The 26,426-nt window shown below is 42.1% G+C and overlaps 1 protein-coding gene across 5 annotated transcripts in view; it reads right to left on the bottom strand.

The window, feature by feature from the left end:
• syt1 (synaptotagmin 1) overlaps nt 1-6,251 on the bottom strand; it is a 414,399-nt gene extending 408,148 nt beyond the window's left edge. For 3 of the 5 annotated variants that reach the window (XM_062982654.1, XM_062982653.1, XM_003221127.4), the window contains exon 1: nt 5,830-6,250. The gene's annotated coding sequence lies outside the window, so the exon portion shown is untranslated. Of the gene's footprint in view, nt 1-5,829 lie in introns of all 5 variants that reach the window. The other 2 variants (XM_008110941.3, XM_062982655.1) reach the window with 1 other exon arrangement.
• Nucleotides 6,252-26,426: the final 20,175 nt, after the last annotated feature.

The raw sequence follows: 26,426 nt of genomic DNA, 5'->3' as shown, positions 1-26,426 counted from the left end.
GCAAACAGAATACAGCAACCAAAGTAAAGAATATGAAATACATAGCTTTTTGTATATAGCAATTTTCAAAATAGCAGTGTGAGGTTATGAGACATCAAGAGTCTTTCTATAAAGCAAACAACCCACTCCTAATAGCCCAGTCTTTTCCAGCTATTCAACAGACCTGCTCTTTTTTGTATATATTATTTTATTGATCCTTCTATAAACAGCATACCATATGGTAGTGAAGTTGTCTATCAGCTATAAGAAAAAGACATACAGTAACAACAACAAAGCATCCAGCCTAATAAAACAAGCAAAAGAACCCACGTTATTTCACTGACGGCACACTAAAATTTCAATGTGCATTTCTCAAGTTTGGAAATGCAGACTACAAATCATATAAGAATAGCTGGGTGGATGTCCTCCAGACTGCATCAAAATAATCATTCAATAACATTCATCAGTCACGCAATCAAACAAGGTAACTAGGTATCCCTTTCTTAGTATAGCTTGTGTAAACATTCTTACTGTGTATGGAAATAGTTTGCCTATTGTGTTTGTTTGGCTTTTTTTCCAACTAGTATACATCAAGGATGCCCCACAAAAGTTTAGATCTGATCCTAGGTGCCATTTAATATTTTTATCTTTATTTTTTTCTGATCAATGAGCAATAGTCTATTAATTTTGTGTGTGAAATGAGAATTTTTGAAACATAAAATTAGACATTCTTGACTAGCACCTCCACAAAAATCATTGGACATAATTCATAGTACATAGCTTTCTTGATTGCACTTTCATATACAGTAGTAGAAAAAAATTAGCTGTCTCAAGATAGGATGTTGTTGTTGTTATTGACAATTTTATTCAATTCAATTGGTTGAACAATGTATGTCTCCACATATTGTTACCTAATGCTATCTCTGTAAATAAAGGGGGAATATATAAAAATGAATGAAATAAAATACAAAAATTATATTAAAATTTCTGAAAGATATATGGACCAGGCTTATAACATTGCGTATATTCTCATTTTACATTACAGTTACGCAAAAACTGTTACAGTAATTGGAAATATATTTCATATGTAAATAATGTAACTGCCTCATCTACGTTAAAAAAATTTGTATTGAATGTAATAGCAGTGTACTTCCAAAATATCAAACCCCTATCAGATATTCAGTCAATGCAAATATATTTTGTGTGCTGATGTTTTATTCTGATATTTTCTCCCTGTACTAATGAAGAAGATTTGTGCTGAAACAGAAGTGAATTCCAGAAAGAATGTGCAAAGCATCTTCAAGGACTGAGAGGCACAGCTCCCTCTAGAAGCAAAAAAGAAGAAATCCCCAGTGGATGCAGCTTAAAGGAACTGGTGAAAACAAAAACAGAATATGACAGAGAAGAAAATGTTGAAATCCCAAAGCCATTTTAAACCAAGTTGAAAATACTTAAAGCTGGTATTGTCTTAGGGCTTGGATTGCATTCCTCAAAATGATTTTTCTCCAGTAATCTCGACAAAAAGTCAAGTGAACTACGTGTCTGGTAAGGTATTTAAAAAGTAATGCTGAACTACAGTTCAAATTACTGTGAAAATCTACACACACATAGCCATTTCAAACTGTAAAAAACATGTTAATTTAATGCATACTAGACATATATGCCAATATTCTATTCATGTCTAATTTCAGGGTTTTGTTTTTGAGTGGGCAACTTTTTCATATTGTTGATACAAATGATTTACCTTTCTTTACACGGAACATAGCATAGTAGAGCTACATAAATCTGTTAGCTTTGCCTCTTAAAGAAATCACTATACATTTTACACAAGTGCTATTTTCTTTCTATATATTCCTATTAAATATGTGTACCACATTTGTGAGAGTGTGTATTATAATTTTGTAAAACATGCAATATCTGTACTATTTTAAAACCTTCTCTGGTTGGTTGGTGCACCACATTAAAAAATTATATCTCCCACAAAATGTTTGACTTTTGTCCATTTAAAATAGCCTCCAAATATTTGTTTGCTTAATCCTGCATTTATTAATTTAAGCATTTTTAGTGTTAAATGTTCCTTGTGAATGCCATAGGAATGTAATAACATAAGCTTTATCCAAAACCCTTCCAATAGGTATACTTCTAATTAAGCTCTTTTGGATACATTATAATGCTCAAAACAAACAAATCTGGAGGATCAAAATACTAAAGCAGTTTGATATTTTTATTGTAAAATTCCGTATTAGAGCCATTTAATCAATAGCTTTGAAATCTAGAAAGAGAAATGGCCTAGGCAAAATACTGCCACTATAATACTAAATATGATGTCCTGATTAGTAAAAATGCTTTTATATATGAAACATAAGGGACACCCAAAAGTCAGCTTTCATAGGAACTACAAACAGCAATATGCTGAATGCCAATGATGACCTTTCCAAGTTTTTTTTAATATTTTAATATCTTGGGGTCAGAATACTGGTTGTAATTGTATTTCTATATTTGAAAGTCACTTTATTGTATAAATAAAAATTAACCACAATAGCATGTTCAAATGATTTAATTTCCCTCTGAAGTACCATAAATTCACTTTCAACTTTCTGAAGAGGCGTTTACAATCTGTAAATGCACAGATTCACCATTAACCTTTATTGTATGCTCATGGTCTTTTTATTGGAATTAGAAAAATATGGATATTGGTCTCTCACATCTGTAGTAGAATCCCTTTCTACCTTTGTAACTGTTATCAGCCTCTTCTGTTTCGTCAATAAAGCAGCCTTGTATTTGGACTTTCAGTACTTATTTAAATGAAGAAACAAAATTTTCTAATATTCAGTATTCAGTATTGCTCCATCCTCATGTACTCTTTTTATTTTAGTACTCCTTGTGAACAACTGCCAAAAGATCTAAACATATTATCCATTGGTTCTATAAAGGGGGGGGGGGGGGGGAGATACAGTTTGTGAGATAAAACTTCAAATTCTGTGCTTGATATTCTTATAAACTGAGGTAGCATCTTGTAGTGTCAATCATTCATAAGGTACTCTGAAGTATTTTTAATGTGTAGGCAAATTAGGATACTATGAAATGGGTAGATATTTTTATTTCTGCAAGTGCAAAGGAGTTCACAATTCCCTGCAGAATGCCATTATCTGATTTTCCCTCTGTTTTTCCCTCTCTTTACAGGATTGCTTGTTGTCCTGATTTTTACTGCAAGCAATTAAGATTCATGGACCGCTTGAAATGATGCGGACTCACTGAATCCGATGAAAATAATCCAGTGCAGAGGAGTACTTCAAGAGGCTTTCTTTATACTTTTCAGTTTTGGGGTCATATGTATTTCAAATGGTCCAAGACAGGTTATCAGAGTTCTGCATGTATATACAATATATTTATTTCTAGACATTTGCAACAAACAACAACTTTAAAAAAAGGCAACAGCCTGGTTGGGAGGGGGAGAATGTCTCCTAACCATAAAACTAGGTCACGTTTAAATAACCAAATCTTCTGCACTCTCAAGACTTATGGCAATAAACATGCAAGCATTTAAGGTGCAAGGCTTCATTGTGCTTGCTGCATCAAAATACCCGTCTGCCATAGGTCAAGTTTATAGGAGATAAAGTATTTCTGAAATCCTCTTAACGGCTGTTGAGTGTCTTGCTTTCTCTGCCTGTCTTGACATGAGTGCATGCAAAACACTGATATACTCAGGGGAAAATAATTCATTACATATTGATCATGGCAGAATATATCCTTTAAAATAAAAAGTTTCAGATAATATGAGTTTAAAACATCGGTTTTAAGATTAACCCTATGAGGCTTTTTTTTAACTGGTCCAAATGCCTGTACTTATAATCTCTTTTTGCATCCGCTTTAGAATTAAAAATAACTCCCCATTAACAATACTCATGAAGACACATGAAGACACACGGGTATAAAAGCAGAAGAGCTGCTCAAAGCACAAAACATTATTGCATGAATAAGGGTCATGCCTTGAGTTGCAGAACCTTAGTATCCAAAATTATTGTACGGACTAAGAACAGAAGAATATATGGAGGGTGGGGCAGTGAAAATGCTATTAAAATATGGCATTTAGTGAGAAAATGTATGAAACTAGTCCCAGCTAATCACATAGATACATCTTTAGTCACAACAGGACATTGAAAAACAAAACTTGGCATTCTCCTATGCCAATGGGAGGCTTATATCAGTCAACCGATTGTGGCCAATTATGCCTTCCTACTCATTTAGAACTTCACTTGGAACACTTTCCACTAATAATTATCCAGGAGACTTCTTTCTAACACTTCCATTGACCAACATCTCTCAGCTGGGACTGAGAGACAGTAAAAGGCATCTCGCATCAGTGTTGACTGAATTACGGATTGTTGAAACTGCCATAAAAACTCATTCTGATGAGAGTGTGTAAAGAACATGCATTGCTCCAGTAAGTGGCCCAATATCTTTCCAAGGAAACAAGGGGGGGATATCCTTCAAAATGCCTTTGATAACTTTGTGACACCTGCTTCTTTAACTTTTCCTAAGCCTTGCATACATTCCATTTTTAACCCCATTGCGAGTACGATAATACCATATGGCTTACACAGATTATTGACAATCTTTCCCACATTATCTATGAAAGAGAAAGTACGGGGAGAATTACAAAACAACTATAAACGGAGGTGCTATTAATAATGACAATAGGGGTGTGAGGCGGGGGGGGGGGGGGGAATACAGATCTTCCAGCTCTTCTAAAGGTGAGCAGGTCCATCATTGATGTCATTTTTGAAAACTCCAAAGATCATCATTTCTATCGTTTTGAAAACTCAAAAGCATCCTTTCCATCTCCTGTATCATAACCAAAACCTTGTATTTACTTTGGGGAATATTGCTGGAGAATAACATCTCTATTTGCATCTAACCTTACCCTAGCCAGCAATGAATCCGAGTGAATCCTAAACACTTGGGGAGCTAGGGTACCTTGTGATGGAAATTGTTGGTGCTGAAACTCTTGTCTCCATCAACCAATTCATCATCCTAAGAAGAAGTGGGACCTTGGGAGGGCTGAGACTGCAATTAACTTTTGTTCAGTGCCCTCATTTTCCCTCTTTACACCTTTGTTGTTTCTTTGAGGGCAAAAAACAAAAAAACAAAAACAAACCAGGCTGGTCCTTTCCAAAGCTGGGTGTCCTCCTTGAAGGAGAGCTGAGGGGTTTGTTTACTGTGGGATAAGCACTTTGAGTGTTTCTTTGAGGGCAAAAAAAGAGAACAAAAACAAACCAGGCTGGTCCTTTCCAAAGCTGGGTGTCCTCCTTGAAGGAGAGCTGAGGGGTTTGTTTACTGTGGGATAAGCACTTTGAGTGTTTCTTTGAAGGCAAAAAAAGAGAACAAAAACAAACCAGGCTGGTCCTATCCAAAGCTGGCTGTCCTCCTTGAAGGAGAGCTGAGGGGTTTGTTTACTGTGGGGTAAGCACTTTGAGTGCTTTGGAGGATCTGAGAAGGATGCAGAACCCACCCCTGTCTCTCCACCTCTTTCTATTTCACCCCATGTTACCCTCCAGCCCACTTCTCCTAGGAGAGAAACACCCAGGTGGGTGGGAAGCTCTTTTTTCCCCTTCCTCGAGTGGGTGGAGATTGCTAGACAGCAGCCCAACCCGGGCTCCCTTCTCTTTCCCTTGAACCCCAACGCCATTCCCACCTTCCCCTCCCCCTCCCCCCACTTCTCTGGAGAAGGACCATGTGCTCCTTTCACCGTCCTTTCCAAAGGTCCCTCTCTTGAGTCGCGTTCCTCACAGACCTCCAAGCCGTAGCCATGAAACCAGCCAGCCAGCCAGCCAGCCAACCCCGCCTTACCTGCCAAGCAGAACTAGGAGAAGGAAGGAAGGAGGGAGGAGAAGACGAGGCTGCCCTTCAGCACTCTCTCTGGCTCTTTCTCGGGTCGACTCTCTGCCACTTCCGGGATGGGAGGCTTGGGGACCAAACAACGGAGCGGCGCAGCGAAAGCAGAAGTGTCGAGGCGAACCTTCTTTTTTTCCTCTCCCTCCCTCAGGCGAGCGCCCACATCGCCCCAGCGCGCGCTCCCGCGCCTCAGCGGCTCTTCTGCCGAGCGAGCCCCCCTCCCCTTATTCCCCCCTTTCGCCGAGCTGGCTTTGTGTCGGGGGTTAAGTTTCAGCCGCTACTGGCTGGCTAAGCACTGGAGGAGGAGGAGGAGGAGGGAAGGCTCCAGAGAGAGAGACAGGGAGAAAGCGAGCCTGGGCTTCACGGAGGGAGGGAGGGAGTAGGGGAGGGAGGGGCGCACAGCTCAGAGCATCACCGCTCTGCAGCTTCTGCTAGGAATCCCTTCACGGAGGACAGAGGCAGCCGATTGGCTACGAGGCGGGGATTGCCTCCGCCAGAGCCAATCAGGGCGCCGGCTTCACAGGTGGGGCTGTCTGAGCCAGCATCGCCCCTCTTCCCCTTCTCCCCCCGCCCTCACTGTTGCTACGTTATTACCTCTCCCTCCTCCCGAGCTAGATACGCACACACAGAGAGAGATAGACGCATATAGAGGGAGAGAGAGAGAGGCGGGCGGGCGCGCAGCCTCCTTCAGGGCTGGGGAGGGTGTTCCCCCACGAATGACAACCAAGGGCACGCAAAGCCCGCTCTGTGGAAGGGGCTGAGGGCTGCGTGTCCCGCCCACTCTGCCTCCTTCTCCCTCCCACTTTCTCTGCGATGGGAAGCCAGTCGCCCGGGTGACCCGATTCTCTCCCTCAGGACCGGCCCAAGGGAATCTTCAGGGATACGCAAAAAAAATTTTGCGCCCCCCCACCGCGTCGCGGGAGGCGTGGTCAGATCTGGCCCCGCCTCCCACACCACGCGCAGGTGCCCTGACCCCACCCCCATGGCGTGGGGCAGCGCGGGAGGCGGGGCCAGACCTGGCCCTGCCTCCTACACTGCGTGCGGGCGCCCTGGCCCCGCCCCCCACAGCGGGAAGCGGGGCTGGCCACGCCTCCCTCGGCGGGCACCCTGCCCCAGCCAAGCTGCAGCGGGCGTGCGCTGCGGGAGGCGTGGCCGGCCACGCCTCCCGCAGCGCACGCCCGCTGCAGCTTGGCTGGGACAAGGTGCCCGCCGCGGGAGGCGTGGCCAGCCCCGCTTCCCGCGGCGGGCACCCTGTCCGTATGGCAGGCGCCGCAGGAGGCGGGGCCAGACTTGACCACGCCTCCCGCATCGCACGGCCATGCCTCCCACAGTGCGGGAGGCAGGGCCAGGGCGCCGGAGGCGGGGCCAAGTGTGGCCACGCCTCCCAGGGGCTCGATAGCGCCCCTGGGAACATGGCGCCCAACGCGGGGGCGTGGCTAGCGTCCCGTGTTGGGCCGGGCCTGCTCTCCCTGACCCTCGCCTCCCCTCCTCCGCTCCCTTCCCCCAAAAACTGGCAATTTGCAAGATGGCATTTTGAGCGCGATGAACAGGAAGAAATCCACAGGCAAGAGCCAGGGACTCCCACATAAGCCGCAATAGAAATGGAAGCAATACCTTTACCGAGAGAGGGCCCTGGCCTTCTCACCTTTTTGAGGCTGCCTCTACACCAGGCATGGGCAAACTTCCCACCGCCAGATGATTTGGACTTCAGCTCCCACAGCTGTTGAATTGAAGTCCAAAACACCTGGAGGGCCGAAGTTTTCCCATGCCTGATCTACACTCTAGAACAGTGGTTCTCAATCTGTGAGTCCCCAGATGTTTTGGCCTTCGGCTCCCAGAAATCCTAACAGCTGGTAAACTGGCTGGGATTTCTGGGAGTTGTAGGCCAAAACACCTGGGGACCCACATGCTGAGAACCACTGCTCTAGAATTAATGCAGTTTGATACCACTTTAACTGGCATGGCAGGAGCCCCCGGGTGGTGCAGTGGGTTAAACCCTTGTGCTGGCAGGACTGTTGACTTGAAGGTTGGGTTGCTGACCTGAAGGTTGCCCTTTCTAATCCAACCCCAGGGAGAGTATGGATAAGCTCCCTCTATCAGCTCCAACTCCATGCGAGGGCATGAGAGAATCCTCCCACAAGGATGGTAAAAACTTCAAAAACATCCAGGCATCCCCTGGGCAATGTCCTTGCAGATGGCCAATTCTCTCACACCAGAAGAGACTTGAAGTTTCTCAAGTCGCTCCTGACACACACAAAAACTGCCATGGCTCAATATTGTTGAATTATGGGCACTGTAGTTTGTTGAGGCTCCACCACTCCTGACACAGAAAAAAAAGTGGGACTAAAGTGCATTATTTCCACATTGTAGAAGTACCCTTTGAGTCTTTTTTTCAGCCTTTCATCTTCTTGGCAATGGCTAAGCAATTTTGTTGAAGTGAAGAGAAAGAGGGGTACCCCTCTCATACCCTAATACTCCCTATTTTCACTATCCAGAATTAGTTGGCTAATGGGTATTCCATTCCCAGATATTGTCTGTAGTAACAAGTGTACTTAAAATAAGAATGTATATGGACTTTATGACACTTGGGGGTTTCAGCAAAATTGAAACAGACATCTTTACAGCTTTGGTTCATTATGAATCAATCCGATAATTGCTCTGTAAAAGGCAACTCATGACACAAGTTGGATAGAAATGCCCAATTAGATATGGAAACAGAGCTATTTTGAAGTTCCCAGGAAACACAAAAAAATATTTCACAAAAATTACTCTTTCACAAAAAAATTGCAAAAGTACAGCAGAGAATAGTATATGCTATGTTTTAATGGCAAAATTTCTTGAAGGTTTGAACCCAAGCCTGAAACAGATTTCCTCCCATGCACATTTTTCTTGTAGTCTAGTCATCAATTTCTTTCTAGAAACACCAGAAGATGTACGTGTCTGTATTTATAGATGTGTATGTTATTTTCCTTACGTTCTGTCACAATAGTCTGTTCAACGTTTGAGAATTATGAGTGTCTAAAAATGATGATGTATCATATGTTAAAATTTAGATGCAAAGATACATTCTACAGCCCATAAATCTACTGCAAACCAGTTGAAGTTGCATCGTATAGTGTGCACGCCAGTTTTGTGAGACCACTGTATGTGGACTGAGGTGTGGAATCCAAACTGTCTGATAACCCTTGTGCCAAACTTTTCTGCCCATGAAACATGATAAGGAGCTGTCCTAAGAATCAAATTAATGGTCCATAGAGCCCTGTGATAGACTGCAGTCCTCCAGGGACTGCCTGGAAGAGATGTTTCTAACTTTTGCTGGCTGCAAATATCAAGGGTTGAACTTGAGCTATAGAGGAAGAGTTTTGCCTGACAGGAGAGAAGGCTTTGATTTGATATCTCAAGGAACCATTGACAGTTTTTGTGGAAATGTTGCCAGGGCAGAAGGAGCAGAGGAGAGAAGTGCATGCAGGAGTCAGTACAGTAGGGAATTGGATTATGCCCTAAGTCGAATAGAATATATTTTAACCATTTAAATCCAATCACTAGTTCTAACTAGAGGAAACCCAGCAAATCAATGAGACATACATAGGTGTTTCTTTATACATTTTCTAGTTGTTTCACATTTCTATTTTAAAAGCGACTAACAAGATTTAGGTATTGTTTATCTATTGTGTTTACACCTATTTTTCCACCCAAGAATTCAGCAAAAGAGGAATATTGGTAATATTATTTTATTTATTTATTTATTTCGAATATTTCTACCCCGCCCTTCTCCCCGAGGGGACTATTACTATTCCCCTTTTCAATTGTTGACGTGTTTCATTTATTCTAGAGCTTCTTTCCATTTGAGATGATTTAAAGGTTACTGTATATTTATGATGCAATATATTGTCTATATTTTAAAGTTTGTGGGATGAAATTTCGGGCACAAACTAAGCTAAATTACCATTACATGTCTGCTATTAGGTTTTTGTGCCTTCAGCATCCAAAAAAAGCATTCACTGTTTTGCCAGATATTACTGCTTTTGATATGAAGCACAACTACCATGGTATATGTATTTCCTGTTGTGCCACTGATTTCTGACATCACCTACAATGTTTGTATTAACAGTAGCGATATTCAATAGTAACTAATGACTCTCACATACATTGAAGAACCCTGCATAGCAAGCACAGCAAGGAGATGAATCACAACCCACAAACCCACAGATTAAGCAATCTAATGCCATAAAATGTAAAATGATATAAATTAAGAATTTATGCACATTATTTTGGAAAATAATGAAGGCAATTGGCTGTAATATTATAATGATAATCAAAATGCTTGGTGTAATTTCCTAGCAGGGCTTTCAGATAAAGAACTGCTCTACTACTTAGAAGACTAGTCTTGTGGTCTAGTATTCAGAAATGCTTATCACCCACACACTAAAGTCAGTGTGTGAATATTTCAAGTATTCAATCTAGCTTACACTAATTTCCCAGAGGAAAGCATTCCTAGTGAATATTCACTAGTTCAAAGTGCTTCTACATTGGTTTCTGTGATGCCTTCCCCAATAACTAGCAGCCGTCCTATAACCAGGTTGCAATGCCTTTATGCTCATTTGCTTTATTTCATGTCTGTCATGCCCATCATTGTTCCTTTTTATATCTTCATGCCTTTCAGATTAAATTTCTGATTTTGTGATACCAGCAAGCTACTTACATGTGCATTGCACTAATATGATATCATTGCAATCCTATTGACCTTATAGTGCAAAAACAAGAATAAACCGAGCAACACCAGAAATTCATATCATAGCATCCATGGCAACATCATCACTATTTAGCAATTGCAGTACTGCATCCTGATGGTGAAACCATAATGTACATATCCAGAAGACGATAGTAAAGGTACACATTGAAATATCCTAATGATACTACCCTGCATAGTACATGGTGGCATAGTGGAGCGAGGAATCACATCAAAACACACAGTAACAGATATCATTTTTCTCTTTCCCAAACTTACCTGAAACGAAATTTAACTACTGGAAAAAGTATGCAACTTTCCAGATGCCTTCGCAATACTCATTCATGAACAATAGTTATTGCTGCAGAATAAATGCTGAGAAGGGATCCAGAAAGTTGCACTTTTTTCTGGTTAAGTAGGTGTCTACATTTTCCAGTCCATTTAGGCAATTACACCGAACTTATGTTTTATTATATGCTGTACTCATTCTAGCTCTGAAGCTAGGGTTCATTAAGATCTGAAGAGTAATGCTGATTGCTGAACTTGTGTTTGCCAATTTGGATCTCTGATATTCAAAGCTTTTGTTGATACATAGTGGCACCTCAAATGCACTAGGAATTCATGACAAACAGGGTCATGTTTTTGTACAGTAAATATTGATTTTCTGATTCCTAAGTGTAGAGTACACCAGGTGCTTTATAGTTACTTGTTGAGAAAAAACACTGACTTGGTTTCAGATACAAAGAACTATGGACTAGCAGAACAGAATGAGCCTGACAGCAATGAACCCACCAAAGCCTATCTCCCAGAGACTGTGAGGCAGAATCTACCAAGAGCCTGGAAACTTTGTCCCCAAGGCATAACACTCCAATAAGCCTGCTTCCCACTGTAGTGTCACAGAGGAGACCTATTACAAGGATCCTTCATTGGAAGAGCTTCCTGTTTAAGGTGTAACACACATTTCTACAAAATCTAAAGAGCTAGTAAGGGACAAAAAGAATAAACCTACTCAGTTTAGACAGCTGTTACTGGAAAAAGGCTTGAGCTCTGTCCAGGGTCCTGAAAGACAAGGCTTTGTCTTTCTTTGTCAGCTTTAGTTGATTTGGGATTCAGTATTCCCAGAACTGTTCGCAGAAATCATGTGTGTTTGTGTATCCATCTGTGTGTGTCCAATACAAATATAAAACACAATGCAGTATAGCATCAATGCAAAGAAAAATACAGACATTTTTTAATCTAGTAGAACTAAAATTTATGATAGCAATTAATTTGACATGGAACAGCAGTAGAGAAAGGGATTAACCTCTTCCCTCTGCATTACATACAGTCTAATTAAAACATACCCCTGTGCACCTCCAGGTATTTGGCCAGGAGGGAAAATATGACTGACATCATCAAATTCTTATGTTTTTCCTTTTACCTAAGTTTAAGGCTTCTTTTTTCTTGCTTGCGTTTAACCTTTTTCCCCAAGCCTTGTATGTTTCAAAGTGGAGCAGTCTGCTTATCACATAACAGCAGTGCTATGAGCTTTCAATTCAGGAAGAAAAATTGCAGAGAAGATAGCGCTTCTTTCTCAGAGTTTAAACAAACTGATATTTGCTCATGAAATTAAAACACAAATGTTGCTCCACTAATGAAAACATACAAACCATTTTGCTTTTCTTTGGACTATCTCAAAAGAGATATTTTTTTAACAAATACACGTGTAAAAAAAATAATGGGGGGAATAACTGGGGAGGAGTTAAAGTGATGACCTATGGAGGTGTTGTTTTATTAGCTTGCAAGAATTTGTCTCCTTTCAATGTGTTTTTTAAAAATCATGTTATACTGGCATTTATAGTTTAGGAAACAAGCCTTTCATTTTTCTGATGATATAGCAGGAGAGAGTTCAGAAGGTGACAACCTAGAATACAGAAAGCAGAGATGAATGAGCAAATGGATTTAAAGATATTCTAGGGTTTGATCATAAAGAAAATTTCTACAAGATGATATATAGATGGTTCTTGACCCCCGACAAAACTATCTAAGATGTATAAAGAGATCAAAAATGTATACTGGAAATGTGAAACACATCAAGCTAAGAAATGTTGGAAATGGATGCAAGAGAATTTCAAAACTGAAGTGCATTTAGAGTCAGCATTATTTTTATTAGGGCTACCAAATGAACAAATTCAACACCTGAATTTTAAATTAATACACTATATTCTGTAAGAATGTTGTCGGCTCAAAAATGGAAGAACACAAATGTATCTACATGAGAACATGGGATCTTAAAAGATATTTGAAATGGCAGAAATTGACAAATTATCTAGTATGATTGAAAAGACAACCTTAGATAACTTAGAAGATTGGTAACACTTTTAATCTTTATAAAAAGAAGGAAAATGTGGAAATGTTGTGTAATGTAAAGATTATCTATATATATAAAAGAGTAATGGAATCCTGGCGACCGACAAAACAACAAAACTAAACACCCCACAACCTCGAAAATTGACAGCACAACCCCTCATCCACGCCTCTAGGTTGATACAACAAAAAGAAAAGAAAAATAAAGTCCTAATTAGAGGGAGAGAAATAATTGTTTTTATCCAATTGCTGCCAGTTAGAAGGCTAAGCTCTGCCCACTTGGTCTCCAAGCAACCCACTCAGCCCAGGGGACAGGCAAAGTTAGGCCTCACTTAGGCCTCTTCCACACTGCCTATAAAATACAGACACCAGACAATGCCACAGCAACGCGTGGCCGGGCACAGCTAGTATTCTATAATATTCTTGTAGCTATAAGGTAGAAATCAAGACTACATATCAGTGGTTCTCAGCCTGTGAGTCCCCAAGTGTTTTTGCCCACAGCTCCCAGAAATTTCAGCCAGTTTACCAGCTGTTAGGATTTCTGGGACTCGAAGGCTAAAACATCTGGAGACACACAGGTAGAGAACCACTGCTATATATATTATACAATAGTAGAAAGATGGCCACTTTTTCAAAAGGATATATTTATGTTGGATGGCAGGAAATCAATTTTAATATTTTATGTGGGGGGAATGGTCAAATTAATTTTAGAGGGGGGATTTATATATGTAATATAAAAGCAATATAATACATTTATCCTATAATAATTTATAGTATATAAAAGTAATATAGTATATTAGGTTTGTTTCTACTTTGATATAGCATTATATGTTTCAATCATAAAAAGATTGGGGGAAAGGAAAGTTCAGAATACTTCACTATTTTTATATTTAAAATGTGGTGCCATCTACTGCAGAAAGGTCATAGGTTGTTCATCTCCCTACAATTTAATATTAAAAATAAAAGAACAGGAAATGAGATATTGAGCTCATATTAAAGTCTTATGTAAACATTCAAATTTGTAGTAAACCAAGCTACACATTCTGGAAGGTATTATTGTACTATGCATTGCTGCCCAACCATGAGAATAAAAAGACTAGACACAGGATAGTCAATGAAATAAGGGCCATTTTTATTATTACTATGTAATATTGTTTCTTAAGAATGAGCAAAAACTAAAGCAGGGAGCAAAACTGATGTGGGAGTGGCTGGAGCAGTAGATCTAACCCAGACCACAAACCACAGTCTCCCAGGGGTGGAAATACCATGTCCCCTGAGAGGAATCTCTGAAATTGAGGGTTTCTCCCAGGTTATCCACAAACTAGAAGGCTAGCCAGAGGGTGTGAGCCTTCAAGCTGCTTTGGCCCCTGGTGAGGGCAAAGACTCAGAGACCCAGCTCAAAGATGGTCAGTTTTTCCCAACCCCCAGATCACATGAGACCCAGGGACATACCCCAAATGCTATCCATTACCAAAATGTACCAGAAGATGCTCACTGACTTATGTTTTTCACCTACACCAGCCACAGATAAGGGTCAAGCATTTAATTAGCCCCTATCCCCCACCAAACTTAACAAAACAGCTTTAATTTCCTTTTGCAAAACACAACAAACAACTCATTGCCAAGATTAGATAAATAGACTCCATCTTTGTGAGTAATTTGGGTCTGTAATAAGAGATTTCATAGTGTGGAATATAATAACCAAACTATTCTCTAGGGCATGCTGGTCTTCATTGTTGACCCACTTATGGGCAACATTTAGTGTGTGGACATAATCCTGCCACACAACATATTCCACTGATGATCCTGTCTTACCATCATGAATGTTTTGGTGTAATCCATGCCCATTAAAAGTTGATTTTTCTGACTTGACATGAATTGTGTCATGGTCTGACTTATTTTCAAATCTATCAGCTATTCCACACTGCATTTGAATCCATTCCACTAGTCTGCAGATCTGTTTTCAAATTATGGGTTTTATTCTGATCCCTAAGGAGTATGCAACATAACTGAACGTACTTTACAGAAACCTCCACATAATTTCATAATGCAATATAAACTTTGCTTTCGTTTCTGTTTGAATCTTGTTGCATTCTGGGAACTCCTTAGATCTAGGATCATTTTAAAAGCATTTTCTCTTCTTGGAAGGAAAAAACACCCTCTGGGCACATTTTTGGTAGTTGCATCAAAATATAATAAAGCTTTCACAGTAGTAAAAGAGATCTCAATGAAAATCTGTCTTTCATCTCATGCATTTTTCCTTAATATTTGCATATTCATATTTTGTTTATTTTACCCTTTTGACAACTTTAAATGTACCATATGAATGTTTAATTGTTATAATTGTCACAAATTCAGTTTTCATATGACAATATATTTCATATGACAATCTAGATTAAATTTAATTGCCAGTTCCAACAAAATAGATCCACTGAATCAGTGATCTTACAACAGAGGTGACTCATTCTTCTCCAACTTATTCTATGAGTCTACTTTAAACAGATTTAGGCATAAAGCTATAATTCTATCTCTACTTCCCTCTCTCTAGTTTGAATAGAAGTCTATCTAGAAGTAAGCCTTGTTCATTTATATGGTACATAATTTTGAGTAGACGTCTAGGGATGCCCTGCAAATTAGTCATTTTGTAATCCAACTGAACCTGATATAACCTGTTTGCTATAATTCAGAACACCTGCAGAGAGCATCAAAACAAGGGGCAAAGAAGTGAGTTTTTAAAATGCAGGAGTCCAAGCACAGACCTGTCAGTCGTGCTGCATAGTCCCCTGCCATCCTCACAGCTGTTTTTTGAAGCAAATTAAGATGGAGGGTGGATGGGGGATATCCGGAGGTTTTTAAAAATATTCACTCCAGAGATGCGCATATGCGCATGTGAAGTACAACACATATCAGCAATTTTTTAAATAAATAAATAAATAAATCCTTGAATCTCTGTCTTTCCCCAGTTGGTAATTCAAGCTCTGTTTACAAAGTTCAAAAGACAGACTTTGAGAGAGTTGTATTTGTTTCCCACTTATGCTTCCCTGAGCTACTTGTGTCTTCATTTGACAGCTGATCAGCTGTTCAGCTGTTTCAGGCTTTTCAGAAATGCACATGCTCTGGAGGAGTCCACAAAGGGCGGAGGGAAGGAAAGCACGTGCTTTCCATGACTGCTAGGATACATAAGCATGGAAAGGCGCATGTTTCTCTAGAAGAATAGGGTTTAAAGGGCACCTTTTAAACACTAGTTTTTTGCCCTTAACCCAATTCCTCCTGATTCCTTCTGCACTTTGGCTAAACATCAGTTAGCCGCCACACTCCCCCCCCCCCCCCTTTAACCTGCTTCCCCTCAGGTTTTAATGCATGTGTAGAAGGGCCCAAATAGATCAGCCCCATGCATACCTCAATGAAAATATATTCCAACGAGTTCAAGGGCCTACAGCCAGATAAGTGGATGCAATTGAATCTAACTGCTATGCAGACATCTATGTGCACTTACAATGAATTGTTATTGTCTGAGATTTTGCAATTTATAGATAATGTTTCAGAACAATTTTTAATATTATATTTTATCCTAATATCTTTCTATCATGAATATCAAGTATTCGTACAGAGTGTGCAGGCAGTTTCCCATCCACCGTACCTTGCAATTCAGATCACCATGTTCCTGAAACAGAAAAGAGGGGTGCTGGAAAAGCTCTACAGAGCATTAGCATCAAATGATTCATGCAAATAATCCAAGCCATATGTTGAAGAACAAGGAGTTCCTGTTTCAGCATGCAAACTAATTTTTTGCTGTTCTTACCAGTCAGTGATCAGAGAATATTTCAAAAATATTAAAAGCTATTTAAATTGCAACTATAGCACTTTAAAATGTTATAGTTAAGTCTAGATTCCATAAAAGAGGGTGGAATTGTTGCAACTGGCAAACCCTATACCACTGACAGTTCAAATAAGTATAAGGCATTTATGTACCGTAACTTGAAGTGTTTCTCTGTTACACTACACAGATCCACATGCTTAATATTTGAATATGTGTATATTATCCAACAAAAAAGTTGAATTTAGATTTTGCTCTAGAATGCACATTCGTTGGAACTGATATAACGTAAGCCAACATCCTGATAATATAATGTATGTGCTTTGAATTGTTATTCTTTCTCAACATGACTCATTGCCAAGAAAATTAAAATGTTTTACTTTTCATGTCTTAACTTAAAAATAGCTCACTCAGCCAGTTACTCTCATGTGGTAATCTGACAGCGATGGGTGTCACATTATGCTAATTATTGTTCACACTTTGAAATCTCCTATGGTTGCATTTAGAAAATTCCTCCATGGGATAATTGCATTTGCTGTTTATTAATGGTGTAGCTACCTTTATTGTTAAGAAGTTTCCATTGTGTCCAGGAGCTAGCACTAATGAAGAAAGTAAACTGGTAAAAACGAATGTGGAGAAGTTTGAGAAAATGTCTAGGTAGTACATAAGCAGTGACAGAGAAAACCATGCCAATAGAATGTAAAATATTTCCTCAGCCATTTTGCCACAGACACACCCTTTTACAAAAAGGACACTCTTGATGGTACATACTGTATTTACATCTGTCCCAGACAGAGAATACATTTCCCTCCCATTCATTCCAAGGTAATGCTGGGAATTATTTTAAACATAGCTGCAATTCTATAGATGACTATTTTGTTCATATTGCCATGACTGAGCTGAAATGAGGTATAATTCAGTATCCAATCACAGTTCTAATATATGAGCCCCATGTAGAGAGACCATTGCTCAGATAGGAGGTTGTGTAGCCTGACCTTACTGGATTCATGTCATGCACACTGAAAACTCACACTAGAAAACCTTAGTGATGAAAACCACTTTGGGCACAGAGTGCTTGGTGCAAAACAGTTGCCTAGAACCTTGAGCACTTTGGTAAACACCTTTCTGCCCAGATTCCTGACGGGCTCCTTGCCTTTGGGATACAAAGCAAGTGTACACAACAGCAAATACTGGAAAATCATAGAATTAGAAAGGTCTGCATCTATTGCAACAACTTAACATGCAAGAATCTGCAAAGGAAGTACCGTACTTATAAGAGACTAGAATCAAAGAGTTGAAATGGATTTTAGACACCTTTCTTCCCCAAGAACAATGAGAGCAGCCATCTTGCTTCCCCATACAAAACGGGGAAGAAGGACAGAGAAAAGAAAGAACAGGAATAGTTTGATCATGCCTCGCCCCAAAAACAGATGAAATACCTTCCTCCATTCCAGCTGCCGTTATCCTGACCTAGAAGGGTATATGAAGTGATAGTATCTGCTGGACTTAAGCCCTTCCCCACTTTTCCTTGTGTGACCTGATTTGGGCCTCATTAACATTGCCATATAATGTAATTGAACTGCATTGAACTACATTCTATAGTAGTGTAGATAAATATAATACAATTTAATCCAGTTCAGTTGCATTATGAAACTGCATGATATGGCAGTGTAGATGAGGCCTTGGAAATTTAAGCCTGAAGACATGGAACTGTCACATTAACAACTTTCAAGCTGCTCTGAGAGCCTTTGTGACTGAAGAGTATAGTATAAATACTTCAAGCAAACAATAAAAGAGGGGAATCTGCCCCAGGAATATCACCAGGATGCTGTAAATTGCTGAGCTGCTGTGATGACTCATGGGCCTTGTAGTCCTGCTCATGACATTGTAATGCCTGATGAAGAAGAAAACTTGGGTTTTTCACCTTCCCAGTCAGAACTGGAATCTTCTCAGCCAGATCTTTCCCAGGCAGATCTGGGAACCTTGCACCTGCAAGAAAGTTGTGTCCCAGAAGTATGTCAAACAAACCCTGAGCCTACATCTCCCGTGTTCTCTCGCCATGAGTTTTGTAAACAACAGAGGGGTTTGGAAGCAGCTTCGCGCAGGAGTGCTAGAATAGCAGCTAAGAATGTAGCCAATTAAGCCTGCTTTTCGTGAGAATCTTTAAGGAGTCAAACATCTGGTCTCAGAGTTTAGCTTTCGTTTCTGGTTCCCAGAGAACTGCTTCGGCGGGAAAGTTAGACTCTATATAGGTGTTTTACCCGCGAAGTAACTTCGCGGAGTCAATTCGTCAGCCTCCGGAGCGAGTTGTGTCTGGACAGCGCGCTCCGTTTCAAGCCTCGTTCCTGCTCAAGCCTTGTCCTTGTTTCCAGCCTTCGCTCCTGTTTCCCAGCCTTTGTTTACCTACGGACCTTGCCTTGTTTCCCAGGACTAAACCTTGCCTTGTTTCACGGATTTTACCAAGTTATTCCACGGACCTTGTTCTTGTTCCTCGTTACCTTGTTCCACGATTCAAGCCTTGTTTCAAGTATCAAGTTATTTCCTAGCCTTGCTCAAGTTCATGGACTAAAGGACCTTGTCATCTCCCCTCACTTTGCCTGGCAAAGTGAGTGTTTCGGTTATTGGATTACAACTTTGGACCTTAATATTTCATATTGGACATTGTTTCCTTGGACTAATTTTGACCTTTCCTGAAAGGTTTGCTTCTGGACTAACTTTTACATTTGCTTTTATTAACTTTATATATTTCCTTAATAAAGATATTAGATAGAATCTGGCCTCTGCGTATGGTTATTGGTGCTCTGTAGCCTGGGTCGTGACAGTTTGACTCCGCCACCCATAAGCACCAATTAACCAAGGCCAGAATGTCTACCGGAACCGTGCCGGGCGGCCAGCCGATTACCTACACCATCGACAAGGATGAGGTGGACCGGATCCGTGATAAGCTCAATGCACAGGATGGGGAAATAAAGGGTTTGAAGGAACGCGGAATCCGTCTTCCGGCCATGGCGTTGCCAACCAAGTTTACTGGAGAAGCTTCTAAGGTTCATGTTTTCCGTCGCCAATGTCAAGCTTATCTAGAGGCCCGTGATGCCGAGTTTCCCCAGGAAGACATCAAGGTGGCGTGGATTTACAGTCTCCTAGACGGGCCAGCGGCTAACTGGGCGACGGCTCTGTTCGACCAAGCCTCCCCACATCTAAGGTCAGCGCAACATTTCTTGGACCACCTTAAGGCGACCTGGGGAATCGAGGACAATTTGGAGGCAGCCGGGCACAAACTCCGCCGCCTCTTCCAAGGAGACAGACCCATGTCTCAGTACATAGCCGAGTTCCGAGTGCTGGCCCACAACACCGGCTGGAACGATGTTGCCCTCAGAGGACAATTTCGGGAGGGTCTCAACATTGAAATGCTGGAGGAAATCTCCAAGGTGGATCCTCCCCAAACGCTTGAAGCACTCATCGATCAATGTTTACGGGCTGAAGTCATGATTGCCAACAGGAAACAGTGGGTTCGAGGCCAGAGCGGTAGAGCTGGGGCAAAACCCCCCGCTCCCGCCAGCGTTCAGCCGCGCCCAGTGTGGAGACCCCCACCACCATCCCCATACCCCAGAGGGAGCGAGGAGGTGCCGATGCAGTTGGGCAATGTGCGTCCCAGATTAGATGCCGCCGAGAAGGCCCGCCGCCAACGCCTAAATCTCTGTTGGTATTGCGGGAATGGGGGCCACTTCGCCAGAGAGTGCCCAGCCAAAGGGAAGCCCGCCGCCCGTCTTGCGGCGGCGTCCTCCACGGAGACGAAGGCGTCTGAGGCGGCTGGCACACAGCCGGCGGGGGAAGCCAACGACCGGGCGTAGAGAGGCTCGCCAACCCGGTCAAGAAACCCATTCAAGAGCCGCCAACCGGGGTCCTGTTCCTTCTAGTGGTCACCTTATGGTCAGCAAAAAAGGGACCCGTCATGATCCACGCCATGATAGACTCAGGAGCTACCAACAATTTCATTGATAGAGAGTATGCCGACTCTCTGGGATTACAATATCATGACTTCAAGAATGCCCGTGTGGTGCAAGCCATCGATGGCCGTCCACTCAAGACGGGCCCCGTAAGCCAGTGGTCGGAACCCACCAGGATGTGGATAAGGGAACATATGGAAGAGATTTCCTTCTTTGTTACTGAGGTTCCCCATTTCCCTGTGATTTTGGGGATTCCATGGCTGACACTTCACGACCCAAGCATCTCCTGGTCCAATAGAGAACTGCAGTTTGCTTCAAGGTACTGCCAAAACCATTGCCTCGTAGCCAAGGTCTGCCATGCCACAGACACCGAGCCCATTATCACCTTGCCAAAGAAGTACTCCGAGTATTGGGATGTATTCAATGAAAAAGAAGCCGAGAAATTACCCCCACATAGACCTTATGACTGTGCCATTGACTTGGTGGAGGGGGCCCCGATCCCGCGAGGGCATCTCTACTCCCTGACTGAACCAGAGCAAGAAGCTCTCAGGGAATTCATAGAGACAAACCTTCGCAAGGGATTCATCAGACCCTCTCAATCCCCAGCCGCCTCCCCAGTGATGTTTGTGAAGAAGAAGTCAGGGGAATTACGCTTGGTGGTGGACTACAGAGCATTGAACAATATCACTAAGCGGAACAGCTATCCCCTGCCCTTAATCTCGGATCTATTAGACCGACTTCGAGGAGCCACGGTCTACACCAAGCTGGACCTACGGGGGGCTTATAATCTAGTTCGCATCAGAGAAGGGGACGAGTGGAAGACCGCCTTCCAGACTAAATTCGGATTATTCGAGTCCCGAGTTATGAATTATGGATTATGCGGAGCTCCCGCAACGTTTCAGCATTTTGTCAATGACATTTTTCAGGACTATCTAGATCGGTTCTTGATCATCTACCTGGACGATTTTTTGGTGTTTTCTAGATCACAATCAGAACATGAGAACCACGTTAAAATGGTGTTACAACGATTGCGGGATCATGGACTTTATGCCAAGCTGGAAAAATGCGCTTTTGATCTACAAGAGGTAGATTTCCTGGGGTACCGCATCTCGCCTCTAGGGCTCTCCATGGACCCGGCAAAAGTTTCAGCAGTATTGGAATGGCGGGCGCCAACCAACAAGAAAGAGGTGCAGCGATTCTTGGGGTTCGCGAACTACTACCGCAAGTTCATTCCAGATTTTGCCCGCTGGTCTGACCCAATCACCAGCTGCATCCGTGGGAAACAGCCCTTCCGCTGGACTGATCAAGCAGAGAAAGGGTTCCAGCAACTAAAGAAATTATTCACATCCCAGCCAATCCTTCAGCATCCAGATCCTGAAACCCTTTTTGTGGTGCAAGCGGACGCCTCTGATGTGGCAATTGGGGCTGTGCTCCTACAACCGGTGGGAGATCACCTTCATCCTTGTGCCTATTATTCTCGTCAACTTACCGCACCAGAGAGGAACTATACCATTTGGGAAAAAGAACTATTAGCCATAAAGGCAGCTTTTGAAACTTGGAGACATTGGCTAGAAGGGGCCAAATTTCCCATTGAAGTCCACACTGATCATCGGAATCTAGAACATCTAAGAACTGCCCGCAAGCTAAATCAGAGGCAGCAACGTTGGGCTTTATTCTTTGAACGTTTCAACTTCCAGATTCATTATGTGACCCCAGCCCAAACCAAGCAAGCAGACGCCCTGTCACGTAAACCGGAATACGCTGCAGGACGCAAGGAGACCTTTGAATCCCAACTACTACAACCCGAGAACTTTGCCACGCTCACAGTGGGGAACACCAAATCCACTCCCATTGATTCAACTCCCTCTACTCCAGGACCCATCTGTGCTCAAGAAATCAGGGCTAGTCAGCAAGCAGATGCCTGGGCGCAGGACCAACTTCGTCAAGGTCTGCATTTTCCCTTTTCGCTTAAAGATGGACTGCTTTGCTATAGAAATCATGTTTATATCCCACCCGGACCGGGCAGGGAAAAAGCACTTCGTCTGTGTCATGACTGCAAACCAGCAGGGCATTTCGGACTATTTAAAACCATGCATTTGATCCTAAGAGATTTCTGGTGGCCCAAGATCCGCAAAGATGTGGAAAAATATGTCAACACCTGCCCAGTATGCCAGCGCTCCAAGATAAGAAGGGAGAAGCCCTCAGGGCTTCTACACCCCCTTCCTACCCCATCTCGCCCATGGGAAATAATTTCTGCGGATTTTATCACTGACTTACCACCTTCCTGTGGATTCACCACGATCCTAGTGGTGGTGGACCTTTTCACCAAGTTAGCCCATTTCATTCCCTGTGAAGGCCTTCCCACGGCCCAAGAGACTGCAGATTTATTCCTCCAACATGTTTTCAGACTACATGGATTGCCCAAGAGTTTGGTCACAGACCGTGGATCCCAATTCACCTCTCGTTTCTGGAAGGCACTACAAAAACTATTGGGCATAGACTCTCGTTTATCTTCAGCTCATCATCCCCAAACGGATGGGCAAACGGAGCGCACCAATGCCACTTTGGAACAGTACCTTCGCTGTTATGTAAACTACCAACAGGACAATTGGGCTTCTCTGTTACCACTGTCGGAGTTTGCCTACAACAATGGGGTCCAGGCTTCTACAAAAGAAACGCCGTTCTTTGCAAACTACGGCTTCCATCCACGTTTCTTTCCCCCTGTCATTGAAACTTCAGAAGTTCCCGCAGCAGAAGAATGGCTGCAGGAACTCACAGCGGTACAACAACTTTTGCTTCAGCAACTGGAACAAGCCAAGGAGGACTATAAACGTCACGCGGACAAACATCGCCAGCCGGGCCCCGAAATCAAGGTAGGAGATCGGGTTTTTCTGTCCACTCGCTTTTTGCCCTCCCACCGCCCTTGCCGGAAGTTAGATGCCCGTTTCATTGGTCCCTATCCAGTGGTGGCACAATTAAACCCCGTGACTTTCAAACTCCAACTTCCGCGTTCAATGCGCATTCACCCAGTGTTTCACCGCTCCCTGCTCCTTCCGGCGGATGGTGTGCGGCCAGATGTAGACCGGCCGGCCCCCATCCCTATTTTGGTGGATGGGGAGGACGAGTTCGAGGTTCAGGACATTTTGGATTCTCGCTTTCACCGCCGCCGCCTGCAATATCTCATTGACTGGGTGGGTTTTGGCCCTGAGGAACGCTCTTGGGAAGACGCCTCCACAGTCCATGCTCCTGATCTAACCCGTCGCTTTCATCAGACCTATCCCGCCAAGCCGCGACCTCGCGCCTCGGGGAGAGAGTCCCAGTTTGGGAGGGGCCTTGAGGAGGGGGATAGTGTGATGACTCATGGGCCTTGTAGTCCTGCTCATGACATTGTAATGCCTGATGAAGAAGAAAACTTGGGTTTTTTACCTTCCCAGTCAGAACTGGAATCTTCTCAGCCAGATCTTTCCCAGGCAGATCTGGGAACCTTGCACCTGCAAGAAAGTTGTGTCCCAGAAGTATGTCAAACAAACCCTGAGCCTACATCTCCCGTGTTCTCTCGCCATGAGTTTTGTAAACAACAGAGGGGTTTGGAAGCAGCTTCGCGCAGGAGTGCTAGAATAGCAGCTAAGAATGTAGCCAATTAAGCCTGCTTTTCGTGAGAATCTTTAAGGAGTCAAACATCTGGTCTCAGAATTTAGCTTTCGTTTCTGGTTCCCAGAGAACTGCTTCGGCGGGAAAGTTAGACTCTATATAGGTGTTTTACCCGCGAAGTAACTTCGCGGAGTCAATTCGTCAGCCTCCGGAGCGAGTTGTGTCTGGACAGCGCGCTCCGTTTCAAGCCTCGTTCCTGCTCAAGCCTTGTCCTTGTTTCCAGCCTTCGCTCCTGTTTCCCAGCCTTTGTTTACCTACGGACCTTGCCTTGTTTCCCAGGACTAAACCTTGCCTTGTTTCACGGATTTTACCAAGTTATTCCACGGACCTTGTTCTTGTTCCTCGTTACCTTGTTCCACGATTCAAGCCTTGTTTCAAGTATCAAGTTATTTCCTAGCCTTGCTCAAGTTCATGGACTAAAGGACCTTGTCATCTCCCCTCACTTTGCCTGGCAAAGTGAGTGTTTCGGTTATTGGATTACAACTTTGGACCTTAATATTTCATATTGGACATTGTTTCCTTGGACTAATTTTGACCTTTCCTGAAAGGTCTGCTTCTGGACTAACTTTTACATTTGCTTTTATTAACTTTATATATTTCCTTAATAAAGATATTAGATAGAATCTGGCCTCTGCGTATGGTTATTGGTGCTCTGTAGCCTGGGTCGTGACAGCTGCAGCTTGACATGGAAGCAAAGCTTTGAATGTCATAGTGGAGTAGAAGAAACAAACATTGGACTTTCTGTACTTAAAGGTAAAATGCAATATTGGTGAATTTTGCATTCCCATTTATATATCGATTTTAAAAATATGGATGTTTGAAAACTCAGAGGAACAATGTTGACAGTTGTGATTATCACTATTGTACTTTTATTCATGGGTATCTAAAATGTGGAAAAAGATATTGCTGGATATTCCCCTGAATGTATGTACTGCCTCATATGCCCATCCTCAAAGGATACCTGGGTGGTTTTTCTTACTATCTTTGGCTCAAGAGGTTTGTGAAACCTGGAGAGTGTCTGATATTAGTAGTCACTTCTGTTTCACAATCATAGGTGGTGTGTGGAGTCTAAGAGCTTCTATCCCAGAGGAACAAGAGTATTTCTTTAAGATAAATTCCTTCAAGGCTGACTTCTGCAAGTAATCCAAGCTATCAAAGACATCAGCTGTAGAAAATCTCTGTACTAGCCCAGTGAGCAGGTATCCCTGATATTGTGATTTTAAAAAAATACAGTTGTAATTCTCTAGTGAATGCAAGAATTATATAATTATAGTATAGAATGTTTGTTTAAAAATGCACACCACATGTACATTTTTTATTTTCAAGTATTAAAGTTTTTTTCCTTCCTTGCTATCATTAAATTATGTGTATCTAGTTATTTTTCAGGCTGAAGATCAATGGCTCAGTATAATATTATGGCAGTGACTCAAGAAAACTCATTGGGTCAGATTTTAATTTTACAATATTTTAGTTAATAACGTCTATTAAAACATCCATTAAAAGTCCATCATGCTAATTTAACTAGGAGAATCTAATAGAATGCCAATGGAATTCCTCTATTAAATTAATGATAGGGACTTCTAACTGATCCCTTAAATAGATGTTGTTATTAAGAAGAAAAATGTAATTTTAATTAAAAGAAGCCATGGGTTTCATTGAAGGACAAAGCCATTCTTATGTAAAACACTGTGAACAATTCAATGATTAAAAAGGAGGAAGGAAGGGGGGGGGGGGGAGAAATGTGGCCCAGAATAACAAGGCAGATAATCCAAAATATCTGCTTTAAAATGGGTTATCTGAGTCCACACTGCCATATAATCTAGTTCAATGTGGATTTTATACAGCTGTGTGGAAGGAGCCTAAAACTGCTACATTTTCACCTGAGCTTTCATAGATATAAACCCATTTCTACAGAACCTGTACCAAGTGTTATTAAGGCTTCAGGCATAAATCATTGGATAGAACATAATCCAGCGACCAGAACAAATGTAAATCATGTCACTTGTCCTAAATTTTCAAAAGGCTTTCAGATCTTTATAGTGGTTATTTTTATTGATGTGTA

This window comes from Anolis carolinensis, chromosome 5 (genome assembly GCF_035594765.1).
Source record: "Anolis carolinensis isolate JA03-04 chromosome 5, rAnoCar3.1.pri, whole genome shotgun sequence".
Taxonomy (NCBI): domain Eukaryota; kingdom Metazoa; phylum Chordata; class Lepidosauria; order Squamata; family Dactyloidae; genus Anolis; species Anolis carolinensis.
The sequence above is the reverse complement of the archived record's forward strand: the minus strand, read 5'-3'. Positions and strand labels throughout refer to the sequence as shown.